Source organism: Motacilla alba, chromosome 2 (assembly GCF_015832195.1).
Source record: "Motacilla alba alba isolate MOTALB_02 chromosome 2, Motacilla_alba_V1.0_pri, whole genome shotgun sequence".
Taxonomy (NCBI): Eukaryota; Metazoa; Chordata; class Aves; order Passeriformes; family Motacillidae; genus Motacilla; species Motacilla alba.
This window is the reverse complement of record NC_052017.1, coordinates 141,839,797-141,863,558: the sequence shown is the minus strand read 5'-3', so window position 1 is coordinate 141,863,558 and position 23,762 is coordinate 141,839,797. Positions and strand designations below refer to the sequence as shown.

General features: G+C 44.7%; 1 long non-coding RNA gene across 3 annotated transcripts in view; it reads right to left on the bottom strand.

Moving 5' to 3' along the window:
* Positions 1–1,840: 1,840 nt before the first annotated feature.
* LOC119698382 overlaps positions 1,841–23,762 on the bottom strand; it is a 146,915-nt gene continuing 124,993 nt past the window's right edge. For 2 of the 3 annotated variants that reach the window (XR_005256147.1, XR_005256145.1), the window contains exon 4: positions 1,841–23,762. This exon is cut by the window's right edge and continues 15,664 nt beyond it. This is a non-coding gene — a long non-coding RNA (uncharacterized LOC119698382). The other variant, XR_005256146.1, reaches the window with a different exon arrangement.

Below are 23,762 nucleotides of genomic sequence, written 5' to 3'. Positions count from 1 at the left end.
AATCCTTCCTCTGTTATCTCCTTCTTTGGGGTGAGCAACCCTCTGACAGATCTGTTTCAAGCAGAGCACTGAGGTGCTACACTGGAATTATTTGATTTCTACCTTTGTGAGATCAGCTTTCTAAGCTAAGAAGTCAAACGTGTGCCTCTGATTTACTAAAGAGCAATGCAAGCGATGGAGAAGATCCAAAGACAGCCAACAGCATTAGGAAGACTTCCCTCAAACTGACTGGGGTCTGGATCAGAGACAGCTGGTCTGAAGAAAAAGAAAAGAAGAGCGGAATTTGAGTATTCCTTAAAGTGTCAGAGACATAAGCAAGGCTGCATGTAATAGAAATAAGGAAAGGATGACTGATAGAAATAATGCAGGGGTTTCCTTACAAGCTCTTCATTGTCCCTATGATTTAGGACAAGCCAATTTCTGACAGATTAGCCAAGGACCTATTTTCCTGTCAGGAGAAGCTGTGGTGATCATCAGTAAAGACTGAATATACCACAGTGCAGAACAACCCTGCTGCTTAAGGTAAGAGCCTTCAGCAAGGAGCCCGAGGCAGCTGGTCTGAGCAGGAACAGGCACACAGGCAGCGCTGCCAGACACGCAGCTGTATTTGCAGTACACAGGCACCTGCAGCACCAGACAAGGGCTACAATGAAATTTCTCTCACCCAAATGCTGATCAAAGAACACTGAGATATTCCAGGTCAAGGTAATGATAATCCAGCAACGTGTTACCGCTCTTGGTACAGTAGTACTAACCCCAAAACAATCAAAACTAGAAATAGGACATTGGGAAATGACCCAAAGTTGCACTGAAGGAGGGTCGGGTTGGATATTAGGAAAAATTTCTTTACTTGAAGGATGGTCAAGCGTTGGAAGGCGCCTCAGGGAAGTGGTGGAGTTACCATCCCTGGGTAGACGTGGAACATCATGATATGGTTTACTGGGAATGGTGCTGTTCTGTCAAAGGTTGGACTTGATGATCTTGGGGGTCTTCTCCAACCTTAATAATGCTCTAATTCTGCGATTACTGCTGGTGCTCTACAGACCAACAGGTACAGACCCCTAAAAAACCCCATAGCTCTTTTAGAAGCATGAATACAAAGCTATGATAAAATTCAGGTTTTTCTAAGATTTTGTGCTGCCTACATACATCTTTGCCATTGATATCTCCTACACAAACCCACAACATATCTCATCCTTGGTGGTGGCTGCATATGTGTAGAAGGAAAGCGTGAACCAATTACTGTTTATAAAATGTTTTTGACTCTTTAAAGACTGTAACTCCCTCTATAAACATACTACACGACTAAGGTTTTTGGCTGGATTCAAGTGATTGATGAATTTTCAGGCCAAAAAATATGCAATTTTGAATCAACTAAAAGTCAAAACTGGGCACAAGAGAGGCAAGAGAATTTCCTGCAGCAGGTCTCATAAGCAGATTAAAACCTGTGGTTACATCCTAAAATCATAGAATTCTTTAGGTCGAAAAGAGCTCTAAGATCATTGAGTCCAATTGTTAACTCAGCCCTTCCAAGTCCACTGCTAAACCGTGTCCCTAAAGTGCAACATCTACACATCTTTTAACTCTCTCTAGGGATTGTGATTTCACCAATTCCCTGGGCAGCCTGTTCTAATGCTTGAATGCCCTTTCCATGAAAAAATTAATAAACTATTCCTAATATTCAATTTAAACCTCCTCTGGCACAACACGAGGCCATTTTCTCTTGTCCCATTACTTCTTACTTAGGAGAAGAGACTGACTCCCACCTGGCTACAACTTCCTTTCACAGAGTCATAGAGAGTGACAAGGTCTCACCTGAGCCTCCTTTTCTCCAGGCTTCACACCCCCAGCTCCCTCAGCTGCTCCTCACAGGACTTGTGCTCCAGCCCCTTCCCCAGCTCCACGGCCCTTCTCTGGACACTCCAGCCCCTCTGTGTCTTTCTTGCAGTGAGGGGCCCCAAACTGAATCCAGGATTGAGGTGTGACCTCACCAGTGCCCAGCACAGGGGGACAATCACTGCCCTGGTCCTGCTGGCCACACTCTTTTGGATGCAGACCAGGTGCCATTGGCCTTCTTGGCCACCTGGGCACACTGACTCATGTTCAGCCACTGCTGATCAGAGGTTCTTTTCCTTTGGGCAGCTTTCCAGCCATTCTGCCCCTACCCTGTATCACTGCAGTGGGTTGTTGTGACCCAAGTGCAGGACCTGGCACTTGGCCTTGTTGAACCTCATACAATTGGCCTCAGCCCATCAACCCAGCCTGTTCAGATTCCTTTGCAGATCCCTTTCCAGATGCTTTTGGCAGATCAACAGTCCCATCCAGTTTCATGTTGTCCACAAACTTACTGTGTGCCCTCAATGCCCTCATCAATATAATTGATAAAGAGTTTAAGAAGAACTGGCCCCAGTACTGAGTCCTGGGGAGCACCACTGGTGACTGGCTGCCAGCTGAATTGAACTAAATTTGCTTGTGGCAACAGAGGTAGCAAACAAAAAAAGGAGTGTTTATTTTTTTCCCCAAAGAAGAGCTGATACCTGAAAGAGTTTTAGCACAAATCTCTCAGTGATTTTAATACTGAGAAACATTTTAAGAGCTCTTTACTAAGTTTTCATTTAGGGAACATAGATCTGTTCTGCCTGTCCTATCTGTTACTGTTTAGGGTAGAAGGTTTTTATCCTCCTCCTCCTCCTCCTTCTTCCCTGGCCCAAGAACCACAAAATGGCTTTTCCTGGAATGGTTCAGTTGCATGTAACTATAAATTAAAGATGAGCTATCTCTATACTGAAGCCCTGTTCAAGACCCACATCAAAACATGTCTGTCCCACATTTACAAAATGTATATTTGCTCCATGCTAAGAAAACTGACATTTGCAAGTGGCTGTGTGCTTGTGCTTCAGTGAAAAAACAAGCTTTAGCTGTGGTTTGTGAAAGGTGGGCTTCTCTCACCAGAGGCACATACTTTCCCAGGAAAGGAAGAACTGGTCTCATTAAGATCCAGTAGAGGATGAATTGCCCTGCTAAGAGGCATGTTTTGCAAGTTTGGTATCTAAATAATGAAGAAAAACATAGAATACTCAAAATAATAAGACCTGCCATTCATACACAAGTTTAACCTGGAAGACTGAAGCACGGCAGGCAGGAAAAAATTAAAAGCATTTCAAAGTGCCAGGCTAAACTCTGAATGCATCTTCCCACAGTGACATCTGCCCACCCCTAACCATAATGGAAAGTGTGTCTCAATCATATCATTATTTTCCCCCTGACATCTCTGCCTACATATCGAACATTATAGGAAAAAAAGTAATGCAAATAAACATACTGAAAATGAAATTCAGAACTCTTAAAATCAATGGCAGTTCTGCCACTGGTTTCAGCAGAGCCAGATTTCACATACAGATAACAAAGTAGGTCATCAATGTCCATGTCAGATCACTTCCTGACTCTATGAATGGAAGCTCCTCTTGGCAAAGGGAGCTTGGCTTTTACCTTTCTAAAGTCCTAATTCAATGTAGTACTTAAAGCCCTTGAAAGAGAAATTATTCAGTGTCACACTAAGTAAGCACTTCTCCAACTGCAACCTGAGTTTGTAGCTTCAGGGAAAACACACAAGTGAAAAGGAAGGGACATATCCTCGCTGGGAGGATGGCAAGACTGAGTTCTTCCTAACCCTTGCTCTCCAATGCATTGTTTTCTGGTATTTGAGTGACTGAAGAAAACATTTTCCCAGTTTGGGGAAAAGTGGCATATCTGCATCCTAGACAACAAGGGACTAAGGGAGGAAATATCTCCAGGCTCTTGCTGAGCATCACATTTCTGTCAGTGGTGGCACCCTCAAAGCTCAGCAGCAGTCCTCATGCTTTGGGAATCTCAAAGACCAGGAAAATCCTCTGACGCCCAAGGCTTGCAAGGTACCACCAGAGGACAGATGAGGTTCAGAGTGGCATTATCCAGTCTTGACCATTCTTCCCATGCTGAAGTAGCCATCAGCTATTCAGTCTCTGAGGATACCTGAACTTAATCTCCACAACAGCCTTAAAACCTGATCTCTCCATAATCCACATCCACCTGGAAAAAAAGGGGGAAAAAGTCCATAAAAACACACTTCTGGTTGAAAGCACCTTCTTGCATAAGACAGCACATATTCTACCTTTTGAGGTCAGGTGGTATAGAAAGGGTTAACCAACATTCAACAAACAGGCAAACTATTCTTTTTCAGTGTTTCCAGTTTTAGAAAGTCCCAGTCAGTTCTCTGGATAGAGCACATTTTTAAAGAAAATGGGCCAGAAAGTCCTCTACAGATGAGTCACACTGACAATATCAGGGCAGAACAACGGAATTGTTGTCCTATCAGGGCTAAGCCAAAAATAGTTGTTTTCATAAGCCTTTCACCTGATTCTCATTTCTCATTTGCACTGAGGTCCAGAGGGGATGGGAGAACCAGTTTAACACTAAACTCTTTCAAGATGTATAGCAGAAGTACACTACTGAAAAGTATGTAGCAAATGAGATTGGTGGCAAATTTCTCCAATACTGGCAGAAGAGGTGACTGTGACCTCAGAAGGTGGTGGGCAGGTTATGGTATCATTCTGGGTTTCTGCCTCTCTAATAAAATCCTTCTTTGGGCATTGTAAGTATTCCTCTTTTCATGTAAATACCCCAACACTTGTTTATTGAGTGCATGTGAAAGGTAGGCCTACTCTGGTTATTATTACTGACCCCAGCAGTCACATCGCTCTTGAAATAAAAGTCCACAATGACTGCAAAATCACGCTCAACCATCTTTTTATTTCCAGCATTTAGTGCTTATACAGGCCTTTCATAAAGAGCACAATCCACATCCCCTGTCTTGGAGGGACATAAGAGTATGCTACAAGTAATGTACATTGGACAAAACCTTATTCTATCCTTGCAGCCTAAGTATCTTTTTATCACACTCACCTCCAAACTCATCTGTGCTAAGCTGTGTGCCCAACCAAGAGAAAACTGTGTCATGTCATGGCAGGGCTGTTTGGCCTAAATTCAAAGTGGGCCACGGTTTTAGATGCCTGAATTAAGACATGATAAAAGGAGTAAATTTTCAAAAGTATTAAATATCTGCCCATAAATAGAGACAGAAATAATAAAAAAATTAAAAGCCAATAATTCTTTTTCAGTTAGAACACTAGAAAAAAAATCAGAACACTAAAGCCTATATTAAGTCTCCGACATGAAAAACCGTTCAGTAAGCCACACAAAACTTAAAGATGTCAGATAAATAGTACAGTAACTGGCTGGCATAGAGAAATCAAACAAAGTCTTCAAAACTGCTGTGGAGAAGATGGCAGAGCTCAGAAGTTGAATATTTCAAGTGGTTACACATATCCCTCCCTGGAAGCTGGCAGCTAACCCTGTACACATTTTTTAAAAACCATTATGGAAGTTGTCACGTTCTGTGACATGTTGATCAAGGTTCCCCACCAAGCAAGGGGCTTTACTTAACCTCAGACCTGCTTTTGAGTTGTGCACACATCCCAGCACAAACATCCAAACACAAGTCAACAGACCCGCAGTGTCATGGAGCCAACGACAGTCTTTCAAAGCATCAGGCTGGGAGAGGGGGCCAGAAGCTTTTGGCAGAGCTCAGACCTCCCAGCCTGAGAGGAGAGGCACCCAGGTTGCTCAGTGCACATTTGGGATCACGACAAGAGCTTTGTAACTCCCCCTGTAAGGATCCCCTTCACACACCCTGGGGAGCATATTGAAAGGATGGGGGGTGAGAGGATACAAGGCAAGGAGAGGGGGGAATTTTTCCCCCAGCCCTTCAATCCATCACAGAGTGTTTATTTTCAGCATTTTAGGGCTACTCATTTATTCACTTAGTTCTTTACTTTACCATCCTGCAAACATGTTGCAAACACTTAGGCGGCTCTGCTAACCAGAGCAGTTCAGCTACAGCACAGCACTTCAGTCAAGTTGTATGTCTCTTCAGGTCTGGTTTTATTAAAAAGCAGGAGATTCAAAAAACTGAATGAACATTGAAATAGGTTCAAAGAACATTCAGGACAGAGAAAGAACCATCCTATACACTAGGCCATCTGAGATACCAAAATAATCCCTGTTGCCTGCTTCTTTGTTTAGACCACGCGTCTTATGCTCATGGGACCCCATTTCAACAGGACACAAAGATACATCAATGTGGTACAAACAGGCAGGACCAAGGTCCACCTTCTACTTTTCAAGCCAGGCACATTTCTTAGCTTTTCTTTCTGAGCATTTCTTAGCTTAGTGCCTTAGCCAAAGACACGCCAGCTCCTCTGGAGATAACCCATCATGTCGGTGTAGACAAGCAGAGTGCTGTTGATCTCTTGGCTGACCAACCAGGCTATTTCCTATGGTGAGACAACTGTATAAGTTAAAGAAGTTTTAATTCCCATTTATTTGAAACTTGTGAGACTGCATCTAGAGCATTATGCTCAATTTTGAGTTCCCCAGTACAGGCAATGCAGTGACATAATGGGCAAAAATACATTTAATCTATAATTCAGCTGTGCTGGATTCCAGGACTGCTGGTTTATGAAGGATGAGCTTTACAGCATTGAATCAGATCCATTTCAGCTGGAATTTTTAAGGGCAGAAAAATAGTAATTTTTTCAACAACAAGCATGACCAGTTTGACTACAGTGGATGCCTTTTATTATGCCTAATAATAAAACAGACACTAGTACAGATGTGTACATAGCACAGACATTACTATGTGACATGCACATCAGGTTGCATACTATTTGTGTTTAATATTCCCATATTTTTGATCTGTCTTTCCTTCTGTGCCTTCTTCCTTTTTGCACAAATAGGAAGTTACACTACACTTTCTAATTGTATCATCAGTGATCTATGAATCTCCTATAGTTTGTCTGTAGACCAGAGCAAAACTCCTCCCATAATTTAACATTTCTTCCACATTATTTTATGTCTACTGTGTGAAGTTCAAGGGTTTCTTCCCTTCCTTGTCATGTGAGAGCAATAATAGAAATTCAGCAAGCACAGGATTTTCAAGAGAGAGAATATCTGAAAGCAGTACTTGAAAGTTTCATAGAAATTGCAAAATTCACATCTGTTCTACCTCACCACTGAGGCTCCTGTATTCCAAAACCTTCATCTTGTTCATACATGTAAATAAGACAAGTTGGTTCCATCCCTTGGCACCAGAACCAACTACCCAACTGCTCATATCCAGACAGCCAAGCCCTTTCACATCCCCAGAACAAGGTGCCTGCTGGCTAATTATTACTGTTGATGGCCTCTGGCCAGTGTGCATCCACAGATGGTGCCCAGGCACTGTCTGGAGAAGCTCTAGCTGGGGCTGGAGCTGTGCTAACAGCTTACAGAATGGACAGGTATACACCAGTACCCAGGGTTATGCCTTGTCCCTATTTAACCTGCTGGGATAAACCTGGCCACAACCTCCTACAGATCTTGCATTTGCAGACTTTTCCTCTCTCTCTTGGTCATCACAGAAGAATAACATCTGCTAAGGCAAAGCACAACTGCACCTCAAGAATTTTTGTCAGCAAGGGCTGGAAAACGGCTGGTCAGTACATTCACTTTTCAAATTGTAATTATTTATCTCACCTGGCTGTTTAAGGTGTCTTTAAGAGGCTAAGGTGACTGTTGTTTTTTCAGGAAGTAGACTGGTATTCATATAGGGAGGAATAGGGGGTAAAACTTGAAGTATTTGTCAAGTTCTGGAAATAAAATGCTAGACAAGAGGTGACTGATGCATGTCTGTCACTTACAATCTGGTCTCTAAAGCTCCAAAAGACACAGCTCTTATTTTAAGGTCATGTTTCCACACCCTTCTACAGTATCTTTGCACAACTTGATTGAGACACATGCCTGAGGGGCCACCTTGTACACACTGGCCCTGCCTGCCATTTATCACCGTGCTGGAAGTGCTCATGAATTGCTCTCCACATATACTGGTTTATTTAGAGATAATTTGGGTTGCCGCATGTGTGAACAGGGCCTTTCATTGAAAACCTGCAAGCAGCCAGACAGAGGGAAGGAGGGCTTGTGGGAGGGAATGACAAAGTGCTTCAGGCAAATGACACCCCAAACTGTTCCACCTCTGCAAAGCCAGAGATAGCCCATGGCATGGAGGAAACACCAGAGCAAACAGCTGCCACTTCTTGCTCGGCCAAAACCAGGCATTCTGCATGTTTATTTAGACTCAGCTGACTATTAATGTATACTCACATAACACTGACCACGGGTGTTGCAATGACATGTCTCAATGTTCCAATGGAATCTTGTTTTCTATTGACCCTTTCCAGACAGACCAGAAACAGATAATTCTAGTGAGGAGGGAAAAAAAAAAATATAGAACAGAAAAAGCAGGAATAAAAGAACACTTTCCTTCTTAGCATCTTGGAATAACTTGGGGTTGGTATTAACAGAGTCTAGGTGGATGCTGGGTTTCTACTCTCCTAAAGGGAAGACACATATCTATCTGCTCTATGAATATTAATAACAGTGCTAAGCAATGTCATGTCAATTGCCTTACAATTACAATTGTAATCACAATTACACCTTAAAATTTGAATCCATTGGTGCAGAAGAAGGACACCCATGTGCAGCTCAGAGGCCTCACGAGAACCTTCCTGGTCTTTCTACAACTTCCTATTCAGCCCTTGCTATTCTCCTCTTGCTCTTCTCAGAAGCCAGACTGTGAGCCACCAACAGCTGATATATGAAGGACTTGGGCACTTGTTGAGCTGGAACAGAAAAACCCATCCTTTGGCAGTGGCAAGGTATTTCCGATTTAATGTGGTGATTATTATAACGCAAAACTCAGGTTCCAATACAACTACTATGGTATCAATGGATAGCTCCTAATATTTCAAAACTGGAGAGTCTGAGCTAAAGATGTATATCTTGTTTTGGAACATGAAAGAAGAGTGCAAGTCTGAGAGTGCATGTTGCTGTATTTTGGGGTAATCGTGCCAAATAACTGCATTGACTAAACAATGTATATATGGATATATATAATTATTGATATCAATATAAGTCCAAAACTAAGCCACTTATTGCTCTGGTCTGTGCAAACTTTACACATACCTTTCACCTAAAAGAACTGTAGGTGCATCTCACGAGGTGACAACTCCATCTAAGGACCCCAGGTACCAGTCAGCTGCGTGCAATATCACAACAGTCCCTTGAAACCAAGATCACTCCTTGGAGAGACCTGGCTTCCAGCTACTGGCAGAGAGGCCAAAATCCTGACTGCTGAATACATGCAAGACCAGTCCCTCCTAAATGAAACTTGGAAGAATAGTATTAAAGTTAGCTCAAGCTACAGAGAACTGCACTTTAGTTCACCCAGACCTGCAGACAGGATTATTTCACCATCAACATGAGCACCATCACCAAGAACACCTTTAGAATTTAGGTGATGACCAAATGTCACCATGAGCTACTGTCCTTTCCAGCCCAGATTTCATTCTGTTTAATTTGTATTGGTATCAACACACACAAGGGTCTTCTGTTCTGTGCATGTTGACATCCATACTGCTTTAAGCCATTTGTCTGGTATCAAACACATTATTTCCCCATGCTGGGGAAGTGAAAAACAAAAGACTAAACAGTTTTGTGGAGAGATATCTTCTAGTCTGGAGACTATGTCTACCTACAGAAAGGGCCAGAAGGAAGATCCACGAAATTGCAGACCAGTCAGCCTTGTTTCAGTCCCTGAGAGAACTATGGAACAGGTCCTTACAAAAGCTATTTCCATGCAAACACATTTCAAGAACCTGAATGCAAAAAGCCAACATGAACAAACTGAAGGGTCAATCCTGTTTAACCAAAAATCATGCTCAGTGGATGAAAGGAAAGTAGTGGATATCATCATCAACTTGATTTTCACAAAGTGTTTGACACAGCCTCCCTCAAAATCCTTTTTGACAAGTCAGGAAGATATGGTCTGGGCAGATGAAACACAAAATGGCTGGGAAACTGACTAAACTGTTGAGTTCAGAGGCTCAAAAGTTAAAAGGCTCAAAGTCATGCTGGCAGCTGGGCACAAATTAATTTCTTCTGAAGTCAATGCAATTCAGCTTTATAAGTGGTCTGGAAAGTAGGCCTGAAGGCACTGTCACCAAATTTGAGGATAAAGAGGTAGCAGTGCTGGAAGAAAAAAATCACCATATAGAGACCTCAATGGGCTGTCGAGATTTGGCCAACAAGAATGAAGTTTAACATGAGGTTGAGCAGAGATAATTGTCAAGTCCTGAACCTGGGATAGAATAATCCCAAGCAGGAGCACCAGCTGGGCACTGGCTGGCAGGACAGTTGCTCTGCTGAAAAGGCACAGGGTGTCTTGGCAGACAGCAAGGGGAACATGAGCCAGCCAAGTATCCTGGCAGCAATGATGGCCAACAGCATCCTGGGCTGAATTAGTGAGACTATTGCCGGTAAATGAAGAGATGTGATCTTTCTACTCAGCTCAGCACCTGTTGGGCCATACCTGGAACACACTGTTCAGTTTCTTTCTTCCCAGTTCAAGGGACGTTGAAAGCTTGGAGATGGTCCAGAGGGGACCAAAAAGATTAGGGGAGTGGAGAACTTTACAAATAAATGAACTTCGTTTGCTCAGACTTCAGCAGGGAAGGCTTAGTGTGGGGAAATAAAATCACTGCCTTCCAATACCTAAAAAGTAGTTCTGGAGGACACACATCTTTTCACAAGGATGCACTATGATAGGAGAAAAAGCAATGGGCAAAACTGGCTTCTAGGGAAGTCCTAGGGAAGCTCCACATGAATATCAAAAAAACTTTTTTTTGTGAGAGCAACATTAGGATCAGTTGCCTGAAGATAGCAGAATCTTTCTTGCTAGAAATAATAAAGATGTAAATTGATTTGGCCTCAGCTAACCTAATCTAAGACCCTGTTTTTAATGGAAAGTTGGATCACACAGTGTCAGGAGGTCCCTTGTAACCTAGTCTTATCTCTGTTTCTGTGATTCCTTCCCATATCTTTTCAACAGATACTTTGCTATGCATTTATGTCAGGGGAAAAATTGTCCTGAGCTTTACAATTTGGAATAGAGAGCAGTAAAGATCCAACAGCAATTTCTTTCCATGGATGTCCAACACACAAAGATCTTTAAGATCTCCAACTAACTCAAACAGCAGCTCCAGCTCTCACACACCCAGACTTTTAATGCCCTGGGCTGCACCCTAACCTGGACACCTGGCAGACACTCTCTCTGCCAGGTGTCTGCCCAGTCTAACCCTGCCCAGAGGGGCTGTGAGTCTCATGCTTCTTGCTGGCCATGCCTCCCCAGCTATGGTTTTGTTTTATGCTCCACGTCATGCCAGCCTGAAGCACGAGCCCTGCCCTTCACCTCATGGGCATGGTCAGGCATGCATGGCCCAGCCTCTTACTGGGAGCAGCAACCTCTCATGAAAGAGGAAAAAAAGAAACTGCAACCAGTAAAGGCAAAACTGACTGCAACCAAAGCTCTCGCCTGACAGAAACACCTGTCATGGCTTGAGCCATGAGCCCGAGAGATGAACAGAGCCTCACAGATACCCTACTCCAGGGCCAGCAGCCAAAGGGTTAACTGTGGTAGCAATAACAAGGCAAATGATTGAGCTAACTTTTTGGCTAGCCACCTTTGAACTCACCATTCCGCCCACTGCCTCCCTGCTAGGATCCATACCAAGATGAACATGATAAGGAGGATGGGTTTTAGAGTCACGCCAACATTTTCTTGTCTTGCATGTGGCAGGCAAGCAAGGCAGCAAGTAGGCTGGCAATGAGCTGGAGCAGTGCCAGGGGCATGTGGCTGGGGAAGTGTCGGGGCCACCAAGTGTTGTCATGCACCCCTGGGATGGCTTCCACCAGTGTGAAATTGCCTCCATCATGGAAGCCACACCTGAAATACCTTTCCAAAATTGCATCTGATAAGCAGAGATTCCTACCCCAAGGAGCTGGAGGCATGTCTCACCCCAAACTCCTCCCTTTCATGGCCCCAGTCACTAGCTTGCTGTAAATGAGGGCGATACAGACACCTCCATTGCTATTAAGTACAATGAGATGTCTGAGACAATGGGAACCTACTCAGTGCAGCAGTCTTTGAGGTACTTGGGATGATGCCCAGCTGTGTTTTACTTGGCCCATCCACAGGCTTCCAGGAGACCCTGCGTCACTGCTCCCTGTCCCAGCAACATGCCAGGGCAGCCACACAAGCTGGGGAGGAAAACAGGAACATTAGCAGCAGGGCAGGCAGCAGCCAAGCAGCCACCATGGAGCCACCTGGAAATTGGAAAGCAGGCAGAGCAGGCACCTATTTTTACTAAAATGATCTGCAATTAGATATTAACTGATTCAGACCATGCACAGGAAGACAACATAGCTTGAAAACAGGTATGAAGCACAACTTCACAAAGGCAGGAAACTGATGTATACTCATATTTATACCAACTTCCCACATAAAAATATCCAGGAATTCACTGTTTGTCCATCCTCCTTCTGCTGAATACATTGGCTGGAAGGAACCAAACATGTCAGAGAACTGACATGGCAACCTAAGATGGCAAACTTTCAATGCATTTTGTGAAAACAGCTGAGCAGAGGAGAAATCCCAAAGCCACCAGCCCAGCTTGGGGTGAGTTCATGTGCTATCAAAGATCACAGGCTCTGTACAGGGACCAGCTGTGGTCCCAGGCCTATGAGTTCAGGGAAGGCACAGATAATCTCTGGATATGTGAAATGGTGGTGGGAAGGTGTCTGGCCAGGTGTCTCTGCAGGCGATTGACTCAAGTGGAAGATGGGACATGGGCCTCCCATATCAAAGAAGTTGTCAGTGATGGTGTCTGCAAGCGCTTGTGCTTGGCAAAACATGGAAAACATAGACATACCCAAAGAAACTGAAGTTTGGTTAAAAAAGCATTCGAATTCTCTCCTTACACTGACCTACATCCCCAGTGGGCACCAGTTTTCATCCACTGGTTTCTCAGCTCCTGAACACTTCCAGTATCTCAAAAGTTTTCCCATGTTTTGTAAAATCAGGAGTCTGCAGCACAAACACAAGCAAAGAGAAATGTGGAATGGCCAGAATGCTCAGTGCTCAGGCAGAGCTCAGGCAGGGCTCACAGAGGCGGCCAGCACATAGCTGGCCAGGAGCAGCAGGGATGTCCTTGGGTAGCCTGAGGAGGGGGCAGCCCCAGCTCCTGCCTCCTCCCTTCCCTGAACAAAAGCAGCTGTAGCTGCTGAACCACCTGGGTTTGTAGTAGAAGAATTCTGAGGTAAGTTGCTATGGCTCTGGGGATCTCCTAAAACAGAGAGCAGATAGTGATTTGGGAATGGCTTAATGCCCTTGGGGTGTGGACACCCACAATTCAGCTCTGTGGTACATCCAGACATTTTAGAGTCTTCACTCCTAATTTTCCAGAGCTATTTTGAGTGACCATTCACCACCTGCTAACAGATTATGCTTGATTTTTATTGAAATCCCATCTGATACACACAAATGACACAAAAAAGAACATCACCCCAGAAGGACCAAGTGTGGATCGACAGGTGTGACAGCGAGTATGACAAATAATGCAGTCCTGGCTGTAAAGAAAATGTAGTGGGCAATGCAGCCATGTTCATGTCCCCCAGCTGGTTCAAGGTTCAACCACAGAACCCAAAGCATGAAGGAGACACGAAATAATAAAGACAAATGGTGTGCTGGTGTGGGAATGGTAAGAAATGTTGGGGAATCTACCTCTTACTCAAGCAAATCTTCCCGTGTCCTGTCATAGGAAATTATTTCAAATATTTCACCTATGATAAAAGGGAAGTATTCTAATTGAGGGTTAAAAATGGGAATTCCTGTGGCTGAAAGAAGGAACACTCATCACAAGGAGATGCCACCTGCACACTGAGAGAAATAACTGTTTCACAAGAGCTGAGACTACTCAGAAAGTGCTGTATTCTAAAGCTTTTCCTGGACTTGGGATGTTGTCTTCTTAACTTAGCAGACCCTGAGGTCCTTATCAGTGCTGGAAGTTCAGATGACTTGGCAATCTTCCTGAACACTTTCTTTAAAATTAATAAACCTGACAAGCACAATATGAGTAACAAACTGCCTTGACTTCCAGGAATAAGAGGATGGTTCAAAGAATGTAAGCCTGGAGCCCGATGGAAAAAGAGCATATCTTACAGCAGCGCCTTCCCATCCCCAGCCGCATTTTTTCAGTCCATTTTCTACTCCCTGCACCTTTGTTACCAGGCGGTTGGGATGTCTCCGTGCAGCAAGGCTCATTCCAACTAGCAGCTCTGGATCAAAGAGCACTGGAAGCATTAATCAGTGTCCTAATCATTTCCAATCGCAAAAAACTTTTCTCTGTGACCTGGCATATAAACACCGAGTCATTTCACTCACTGGTTGACGCACCAGAAACCAAACAATGCTTATCATGCCTAATTCATCTTACTCCTGCAGGTTATAGATGGATCAGCCTGCAATCGTCCAGCAGCAGTGGCAAACTTTAGGTGCTTTACTTAATCAAAGTGATTAGCAACCTGTCTGTAGTGCCTTTTATCTGTTGGTGGCAAAGTAGTTTACCAGCATTAAGTGCACCTAATTTTGCGATAGCAAAGCAAGACATGGTGACTATATTTAAAAGCACCTCCAGTGATGTGGGGGAGCTCTTGTTTTAAGGGGGTGGGGAGGTTCAAGGCAGCAAGTTTTGCTGATGCATGAAAACTGCTTTGAAAATTAAATGAGCGAATGGCGGAGTCAGGGAGGGAGCCCAGGAATTTTGATTGCCAGATATCTGTGCTGCCCATAGTACCATATGGTTTGTTGCAAAAGGAAAGGAATAATCAAACCGGACATCTGTGCTTAGAGCCTTATCTATTTGGGCACCATCCCCTAGACAGCCACACTCTGAGCACAAACAAAGAGTAATGAGATCTCCTCTACCCTTGGCGGATCCACAGGGGGACATGGTGCCTCCTGCACTAGTTCAGGTTAATATGTGTGTGATCGCCACCTGTTTGGGAGTTTGCTCCCATGGTAACACTGATTTCTTACTTAATGCCAAGAGCAGAACAACAGCCCTGTCACTGTTGCAAGGAAAGCTGACAAAAAGCTGAGGTTACTTTAGCTTTCCTCAGCTTTTACTCTGGTGCCCCTGACTTGGGGGAAAAAAAAGCAGAAATAATTATGCCGAAGGTCAGCCTGTTCCAGGGCAGCTTGTTCCCGCTTTGAAGGAGATGTGAGGGGTGGCAGAGAAACCTGCTGCTACACCTGACAGGCTCTCATGGATAAGAGCTGGTGAGGGAGCCCTGCAGAAGCCCTTTGCAAACTTGCATGACCTGCCTTGAACCTTGTCCAAAACTATTCCATTCTTTTCTTCAGTGCATGGTGGCAGAGGCAATCCAGCTCCCTTTCTGCTCTCTCCTGGACACTGAACAATATTTCTTTACCCTGAGAGATGCCTTCAGGCAGAAGTGTGAGGAGCTGAAGAAGGACGGGAAGAAATGCACGAGTGCATGGAGACTTCCCTCCTACATCGGTGCAAGCCCATCTGCTGTGGTGGAAAGTTAAACGAAGGATTTCCTGGTGCAAAGGCTGCCAACTCGAAGCTTGGGAGAGCTGGTTTTCAACACCTGCTCAGCCACAAGCTTGCTGCCTGGCCTTGCACAAGTCACTCAAGACCCACACGTATAATGGTACTGACATATCTGGCTCCTGGAAGGAAGTCCTCAACACCGAGCTGGTTGGCTGCAGAGGATTAGGCATCTATGAATAAGTTTGGCATGGGTCAACACATCCAATGATGGCTGCCAACCAGGGCAAGAGGAGGTGCCACAACTCAGGAGCAAATCCCCTCAGGTCTCTGCTGTTTGAATTGCACTTCTCTGCAGGAGTCTGCTGGTGGGAGGGCAGCAAGGGGCTGCTTCACCCTCTGTTGATCCATCCAGCACCTGCAGTGGCTTACCACATTACCACTCCTTGCTCCCATCTCCCCACCCTAGACTTCTGCAACCATTCACAGACCCCAAACTGTGCTATATCCCTTTGATTCCCAATACCAATCTGCTGCAGAGGTTTAATAAACATGACTGGACATGCAGGGGACAGGCAGGACATCTGGAAGCAGTAGTACTTCCATGAGCTTCAGGGAGCAATGCCAGGGCTGGTCCCTGGGTAACTCCTCTCTCTGCAGATGGCTGGGGACAGGGATTTTGTACCTCCGCTTGTCACCTGGTGGTCAGGCACCAGGAAAAGCAAGGCTCTGGATATGGAGTTGTGCACAAACTCTAGGCAGCTCTCAAGAAGCCAAGCAGAGCAGTATCTCCCTCCAGTTATGAGCAGAAAATGCTATTTCTTTGTTGACCAGGCTGAGACAGAGGTAAATTTTGGTAGTAACTCATACCCCAGGGCTACAAGGTCCCAGGCAGGCAGGAGAGAGCCACTCCAAGGGTGTCACTGCCATGCTTGCCTGAGGCTGGGCACCCCCAGCAGCATCACTACAAACACTGGGGAGCTGTATCAGCATTCCATGTCTCTTGGATTTGCTACCTTTTCTGCGGCTGCTCAGCCAGCCATTCACCAAATGGGAATAAGGACAGAAGACAGAGGTGATGCCTCAGTCTCACAGTGAGAAAGCAGACAGGCAGAGACTGAATATTCCCACATATCAATCATTCAGATACAATTCTTTTTCATAGATAACCAGCTCATCTTTCCTAGGCACTGGCTGAGGATAACAGTGAGGAAGGTCTCAGGAGATGCAACACCAAGATCACCCTTACCTACACCTGACAAGTGCCAGAAAAAAAATCAGGGACTCTCAAAAGAAAAAGCACTGCTGCTTCTGCTGTAAGGCTAAAGCTGGGAATGCTGAAGTTATCACACAGTGAACTGTTTTGATAGTGATTAAGAAATGCCACTGAGCTCTCCTGAACCAAACACAAACCACACAGCCTAGATCCATCAAGGTCAATGCAGCAGCACTAATTTCCTAAGGTAAATCAAATGTGTTTCTCCAGGAAGAGAGTAACTGTGGAGTTGACTTTTCCAAACCCAGAGGAAGCTGCTGGCATGCCTTCCCTGCAAAGGCAGACCTGTTGTGGAGAACAGCAGCTTAGCAAAGTCTTGGATAAATCATAGCCAAAGGTCCATCGTCCCACAGGCCAGGAGAGATGTGAGCGAGCTCAGTGGGCCCTGGGAGTACTGCAACCAAGCTCCCTGCTGCAAACTGAAAATGATGTGCCCTCCCTCTGGGTGAGGCTTTTGTGCTCAGCCTTGGCTCTAATGGCAGGCTCCAGAGCTCAGGAACCAGAGCAAGCACCCTCTTGCACTTACCTGTACTGATGTGCTCTACACAAGAACAAAGTGCCAGATGCAGCTGCAGTGACTGTGAGATGCATGCTGCTGACACCTGAAAGGGAGCCAAGGAAAATGGGGACAGGAGTGCTGGGGGCTCCTTTTTCCTTATCCCCTTCCAATCACTGGAAATTTGTTATTGGTGACACAAAAAATGTTGTAGGATACACTAAAACACCCCAGTCTGGGCAGATGGTCAGAGCAGGATTGCTACTGCTCCCTCCTGTCCTGAACTGCTGCATTCTTCAAGTTCATGTGATTGTCCTTCTCATTCTGTATTCATTTGCTAATGTGATTTGAAAGTGGGTCAAAATGAAACAATTGCCTTTTTGCTGAAGCTTAAAAGGAAAAAAATTGGAGACAACTAAAACCCAATGTCTGGCCTCTCCTCATCCTCACTTTTCTTTCAACATTAACTTGTGTATGAGAAACCATTTAACTTGTGGAATAAATACTCTGATTACAAAAAACAAAAGCTAAACAACAACAACAAGAAGAAGAATCCCCCCAAAAAACCCAAAACAAAAAACAACAACAAAAAAAGCCCAACACTGAAGGAAGGGGAAAAATCACAGCTTTCTCAGTCCCATGAAATATATCTCACTAATTCAAAACTTAGAATAAAATTCAGGCAAAAAAGTTTATTCCACAACCCCCACCACTCTCACATTTTCTGTAAAAATTCACACTTTTCACATGGTTCAAAGATGTATAATGTGAGGTTTATAATTGAATCATCACTTTTTCAGCTAAAAACCAAACATGAAATCTTCTGCCATCCATTAGTGAATTGATGTCAAATAGGTGAAAGAAGTTTGTACTTAGTTATTCAGACAGCCAAAAGAAAAAAAAAAAAAAAAAACCAAGAAAAAACACCAGCAAATCAATGTGGTTTGTGTCCAGGGAGGAGGCAGTTTTCCCTCACTGTTCTGGACAGCCATTAAAAGAGCCAGAGCCTTGCATCCTCCCAGGGTCCAGCAAGGGCTGCAGCCAGCAGGACGGGTACACACAGGAAGGGAAAGCTTGGTGCTCATCTGGCAGCTCAGCAGCCCTTCTGAGGAGCACATGGGAATCATCTTCTCAGCAACATCTACCTGGAAAGGGGATATGGGTTTTAGTTTGCTACTAACAGTCCACTGCTATCATCCTCTCAAAACCCAGGAGTTTTGGATTTGATTTTTACCCACTGCAGTTTATCCACTCAGATGGACTAACTTGAAGCCATGGCAAAGTGGTAACACCTCTGGGGAGCTTAGAGATGGGAGGCTGGGCTCATGATGAACCATCACGGGAGGCCATCCTGACAGCAAACTGGGACAAGTGGCAAAGAGTCACGATGCTCCTTGCCAGTGGCAAGAGCCCTCCCTCCATCCCTGCAAAGCAGTCGAGCCCAGGACAGTTACCATGTTAGAACTCAGCCCTGAGGATGAGCTCACAGCTGCTTCCCAACACGGCATGGCTGGAAAGACTGGGATGGGATGAGCTGGAGTGCAGGGAAAGAACTGGGAAAACATTCAGTCAGGTTGAAAACAAACCTCTTCCAACACCTCCCTCCTTTCTGAGCACCACACAAAGAGAAATGCTGCAGAAAGTGGGTTTCCTTTTAATAACAAACAAAATACCCCAGCTCTTTCTTATTAAAGACTTACCACTGATTGCTGTCCCGTGTACTTGTCTCTTTTCATACTGCTGTCCTTTCATTCTTCTGAAAGCAGGCAGAGGAGTGCCCAGTGCTGCACTGCTGGGGTTCAGCAAGTGGGTCAGGTTTGGTACAGGACCTCCAGGGACTGCTCAACTGCAGAGAGCTGATTACATTTTCCATATTATTTTCATCTCAGGTGGTGTCAGATGGTTCTTTGATAGGTTCTTTATTCCACTAACTCCTCATCATGCACACAGGCAGTGAGAGGGGTGTTCACCTCACACAGCTTCAGACATCCAAAGCACAGGAGTCCACATCTCAGACAGATTTCTGGTCTCCCACATAGCTGCTGCAGGACAACAGCCATTACCAGAAGGAAAGCCAGTTATCTTAGACACCTGACTTAAGATAAAATGGCTCCAAAGCATTTTGTCCTGACCATTTACGCTATGCCCAGTGTTGTGGCAGAACCTCCCTACCTCAGGGAGGGGTAGAAGAAGGTGCTTCCCTTCTTTGAGGGAGAAGGTGCTGGGAAGTACCAGAGTTCTGAGCATAAAGGCAGAAAGACCCAAATAATCCATCCTGCCTTCACTACACTGCATATCAGTCCCTTTCGCCCAAGACCTCTACATAATAAGCCCAATATTTTAAACTAAACCTGCAATGATAGAGAGACATTTCCTCTAAAATCTGGAAAAGGACAGAAATTCTAGGGTCTTCCCTAGAAATTTCCCCTAGAAAGGGTCTTCCTTACCCCAAACCTGCTGATCAAAACTTTCTTCCTCTACATGTGGCAGTCAAGTCACCCCCTTGCCAGCCTTCATCCCAATTAAGCAAATACATTGCACTCCTCATGCCTGGAGTCAAAGCAAACCCAAGTCATCTGTGGCTTTCCATGAATTCTTCCTGGCACCACCCCTCCTTTCTTCAAGTACAGACAACCAGGCAGTGTGTCCCCCTTTAAAAGGTCAAAGTCACGAGTCACATCCCTGCTCCTACTTGTTCTCCAGAGTTGCAGGGTTCCTTTCTGTCTCACAGCTCCATCACGAGCTTGCTCTCACATGATCACACATGAGGATCCCATGGATTCTCTCCCTGACACTGCTCCCCAGATGGGTTCACACAACTTCAGACAGAACCTGAGTTCTTTCCTCCCAGCTACACACATTCAACTGCCATAAATTAGTGTGTATTTTTTTTCCCACACTGTGCTATTTAATCAGATACCAGCCTACAAGGGCTGATGACATCCTTACTACTAAAGGGTGTGAGGAGATATTCCCAGACACTGCCTTGCTGCAGGATCCCATGGAACACAATTCCCATGGGCTATGCTGCAGTGCTGAGTCGGTCCTCAGATGTTTGTTAAATCAGGGCTGGCATAAGGCACCATCCATTCCTGTGGTCACAGGAGGCCCATAATAACCAAGGTAGAGTTGCTTTGGCCACCCATACTGAAATTTAAATAACAAGCCCAATTTCATCCTCCTTCTGGAACAATTCGAAAGCAACACAGCGTGATGAAAGGACAAGAGAACAGATGGGTTTTGTTGTCTGCATGCTACCATGGCAAACTTTTCATGGAAACTCAAATCCCCCCCCCAGAACACCCTGACTATGTGATTCATAAATTCTAAGAGCCAAGAGAAACCAGCAAAATTATTTTGTCTGTCCGCCTGCCTAATGAAGACCACAGAATTTCATACAGTGATTTCTGCCCAAAGCCCAGCAATTTGTGGTTCAAACAGAGTATCTCAAGAGCCCACTGTCCAGCTTTGATGTGATGATGTCCAATGAGGCACTAACCACTTCCCATGCTGTCAAAATCTGGCTCTTCTACAGGTTGTCTGCATCTCTTCACCACTGCATAACTTTTGTAGCCTTCCCAAGGGCATTAATATTTTTAAGCATTTTTGCTGTCTCTATCAAAACTCTCAAACCATCAAAAAGAGGAAAACAGAGATTCTAAGGCACAAACCACAAAGCAAATACACAGAAAAAGAAGAATAACAGAGAATCTCTATGTACGCTTCTGCTGTGACAAAATGGATGAAATCTATATTAAAATACAAGGTCCACTCATTTTCCCACTCCAGATAACACAGTGGAAAAATTGTTTTGGTACAAAACAAAACAAAAAAATTCCAAATGTACACCTGTGTGACTTGTAGGGAAACCACACTTGTTTGGTTACAAAAGTAGTTTTTCCTGCCACTTATAAAGCTTGCTACAGTTTCACAGCAATAAATATTTCCACAGCAGAGACCTTGAGTGGACAGAATGAAATCCACTTCAAAACCAACTCCTAAAAGATTGGCCTAGTAAAAACACAGCTCACCGCTGAACACCCCATTCCGACTTTTTGTTTCCAAAATTCTGTGGTTGGTAGCACTGATGGGGAAAGAAAAAAAAATAAATTCCCAAACCCAAAATGGCAGTAGTCCAGAAGGCTGGAAGACCAGACTTGTCTAAGATGAAAAATATGTATGTTGAGCACAGAATTAACACAAGCACTTCTTCCTTGTATTTTGTAAGAGCAGCATTTGATGGCAACGCTGGTGATTAAGTTCCTCCATCCACAGACCCAACAGCCCAGGCAACAGCCTTGAGACTTCCCTGTAACATCAGCCTGTGTTGGAGGATGGAAGGGGGGACCATCTCCTAAATCCACTCCAGTTCCTGTTCACTACTAAGTAACCATATTCACATTTAATAAAACCAGGCCAGAAGGTTCATTCCAACAGTGTCTCTTTTATTGCCACTTTCAAAGAGATGCTTTCTCACCCTCTGTCTGCATTTGTGCCCAGTCAAACTTGGGCTGAAAACAAATTCTCAGGATGGTATCTATGGTCCCATGGTTCAGACTCTGCTGGGATGAGCCAGGCTCCATTTTCTGCTCTCCCCACAGAAGGATTAGTGTCACCTGCAGAGCTGATAAAGGCGCAGCTCCAGCTCATGAAGGTGCTGAGATGGCTGTGGTCAGTGTGCTGGAATAAAGGTACTGAGTGTCTGTGTAGGGTGTCTCAGGGAGGCTGAGGCACACATTTGATGGCACATTGTTACAGCCATACCTTTTGTGAGGTGACAGCAGTAACATCTCTGGCCGTGGCTTTCCCAGCTGTCCATGAGGTCCTGCTACTACACCAGACACAGGACTATGTCAACAGGAGCAGTAGCCATGTGGAGAAGAACAGGACACGTAGGCTTATGAATTAGACCCTCATCTAACAGGGCAGGTCTACACAACCCATCTATTGTATTACTGCACATGAAACTTCAGACTGTTTCAAGGCAGAGCAAAAGTTCTCTCCCTCAAGATTTCAGGCACCACAACTTTGTGCGTTGAAACTCTTACATCAATTAAAACTTTGTGTTAATGTGCACAGGTGCAATCCAAGCCTGCATGACCTCTGTGAAACAAAAGTGCACCTGAAGCAGGAACAGCTGGGCCCCATTTCTATACACACAGACCTGCAGAAATTATCACGTAAAGATGCTGTATGGCCACATAACTGCACTGACACTGATAAAATTCAGATTTAACAGTGCTTCAGCTGAAAAAGGTATTGCTTCTGAAAAATCCAAAAGCACTGTTTTCTGAGGTCCTGGGTTACAAACAGTTAAAGCTCTGCTTTCAAATCATCCACCCTGAAGTGATCATAGCAGGTAAAAGTAGTAATCCTCACAGCGCAACAGCGCAGAAGATGGAGTGAAACCCCACAGCCAATTTAAGTATAAGCCTCACAGTTTCCATTACTGCTACTGTAATGATTTTGCAACTCTTATTTATTTTTCACCATTTCAGCTTGCTAGTTTGTGGCAAATATTTGGGGGGAAAAAAAATTTCAAAACCCCAAAACCCCAGAGACTGCCCATCCTTGACAGGAACAGTCCTGGCATGCCTGGAATGTGTAAAACCACAAAAGAGCCATTTCTGTTCATATTACTCCTTATGAAATCCCCTTTTAAAGAAGACTCAGCACTGGAGCTTTAGGCACTCAGCAGAGCCCCTATAGGATTGCCTTTTACTTTGAAATGTGACTTATCAGCCAAAGCCCAGGCGGGTTTGGGTATCTGACTGTTGTGCCCTTTGCTTTGAACTCCAGGACCGTTACGTGCACGGCTGCCAAACTGGTCAAGCCATTTTCCTCCCCTCCTTTGTTCCGAGGTTCAGGATAGATAAAAGCTGCACCAGGCTTGCTGCTCACCAATGCTAATTTGACTGTTAATTTTACATTTAAGGAAAAAAAAAAGAAACAATAAAACCCAACACCACACACAGTGATTATCACTGTTACCCACACAAAGGCCAGAACAACCACAGCATGATTCAACAGGACCTGGGCTGCAGTGGCTATCTCTAGACACGCACGAGAATGTTCTTTGGCAATGCTGTTCTACAGCTGTCTGACACATCCTTTTCTGTTTCTGAGTCTTTTTTTCACCCTCACAGCCTGTTGTAACATCAGCAGGGTGGCAGCCTGGTGAGAGCAAGGCTTTGCTCAGCCCCATCCACTTATAGGGACACCTGTAGGGCACAGGCTGAGCAGATGCCCAGGGAAGTTGTTGATGCCCAACCCCTGGAAGTGTTGAAGGCCAGGTTGGAAGGGGGCCTGAACAACCTGGTCTGATAGAAGATCTCCCTGACCATGGCAAGGGAGTTCAACTAGATGATCTTTACAGCCCCTTCCCACCCAAACCAGTCTGTGATTCTATGTGAATTTGCTCTGCTGGAGCAATGAGGTGATCAACTCG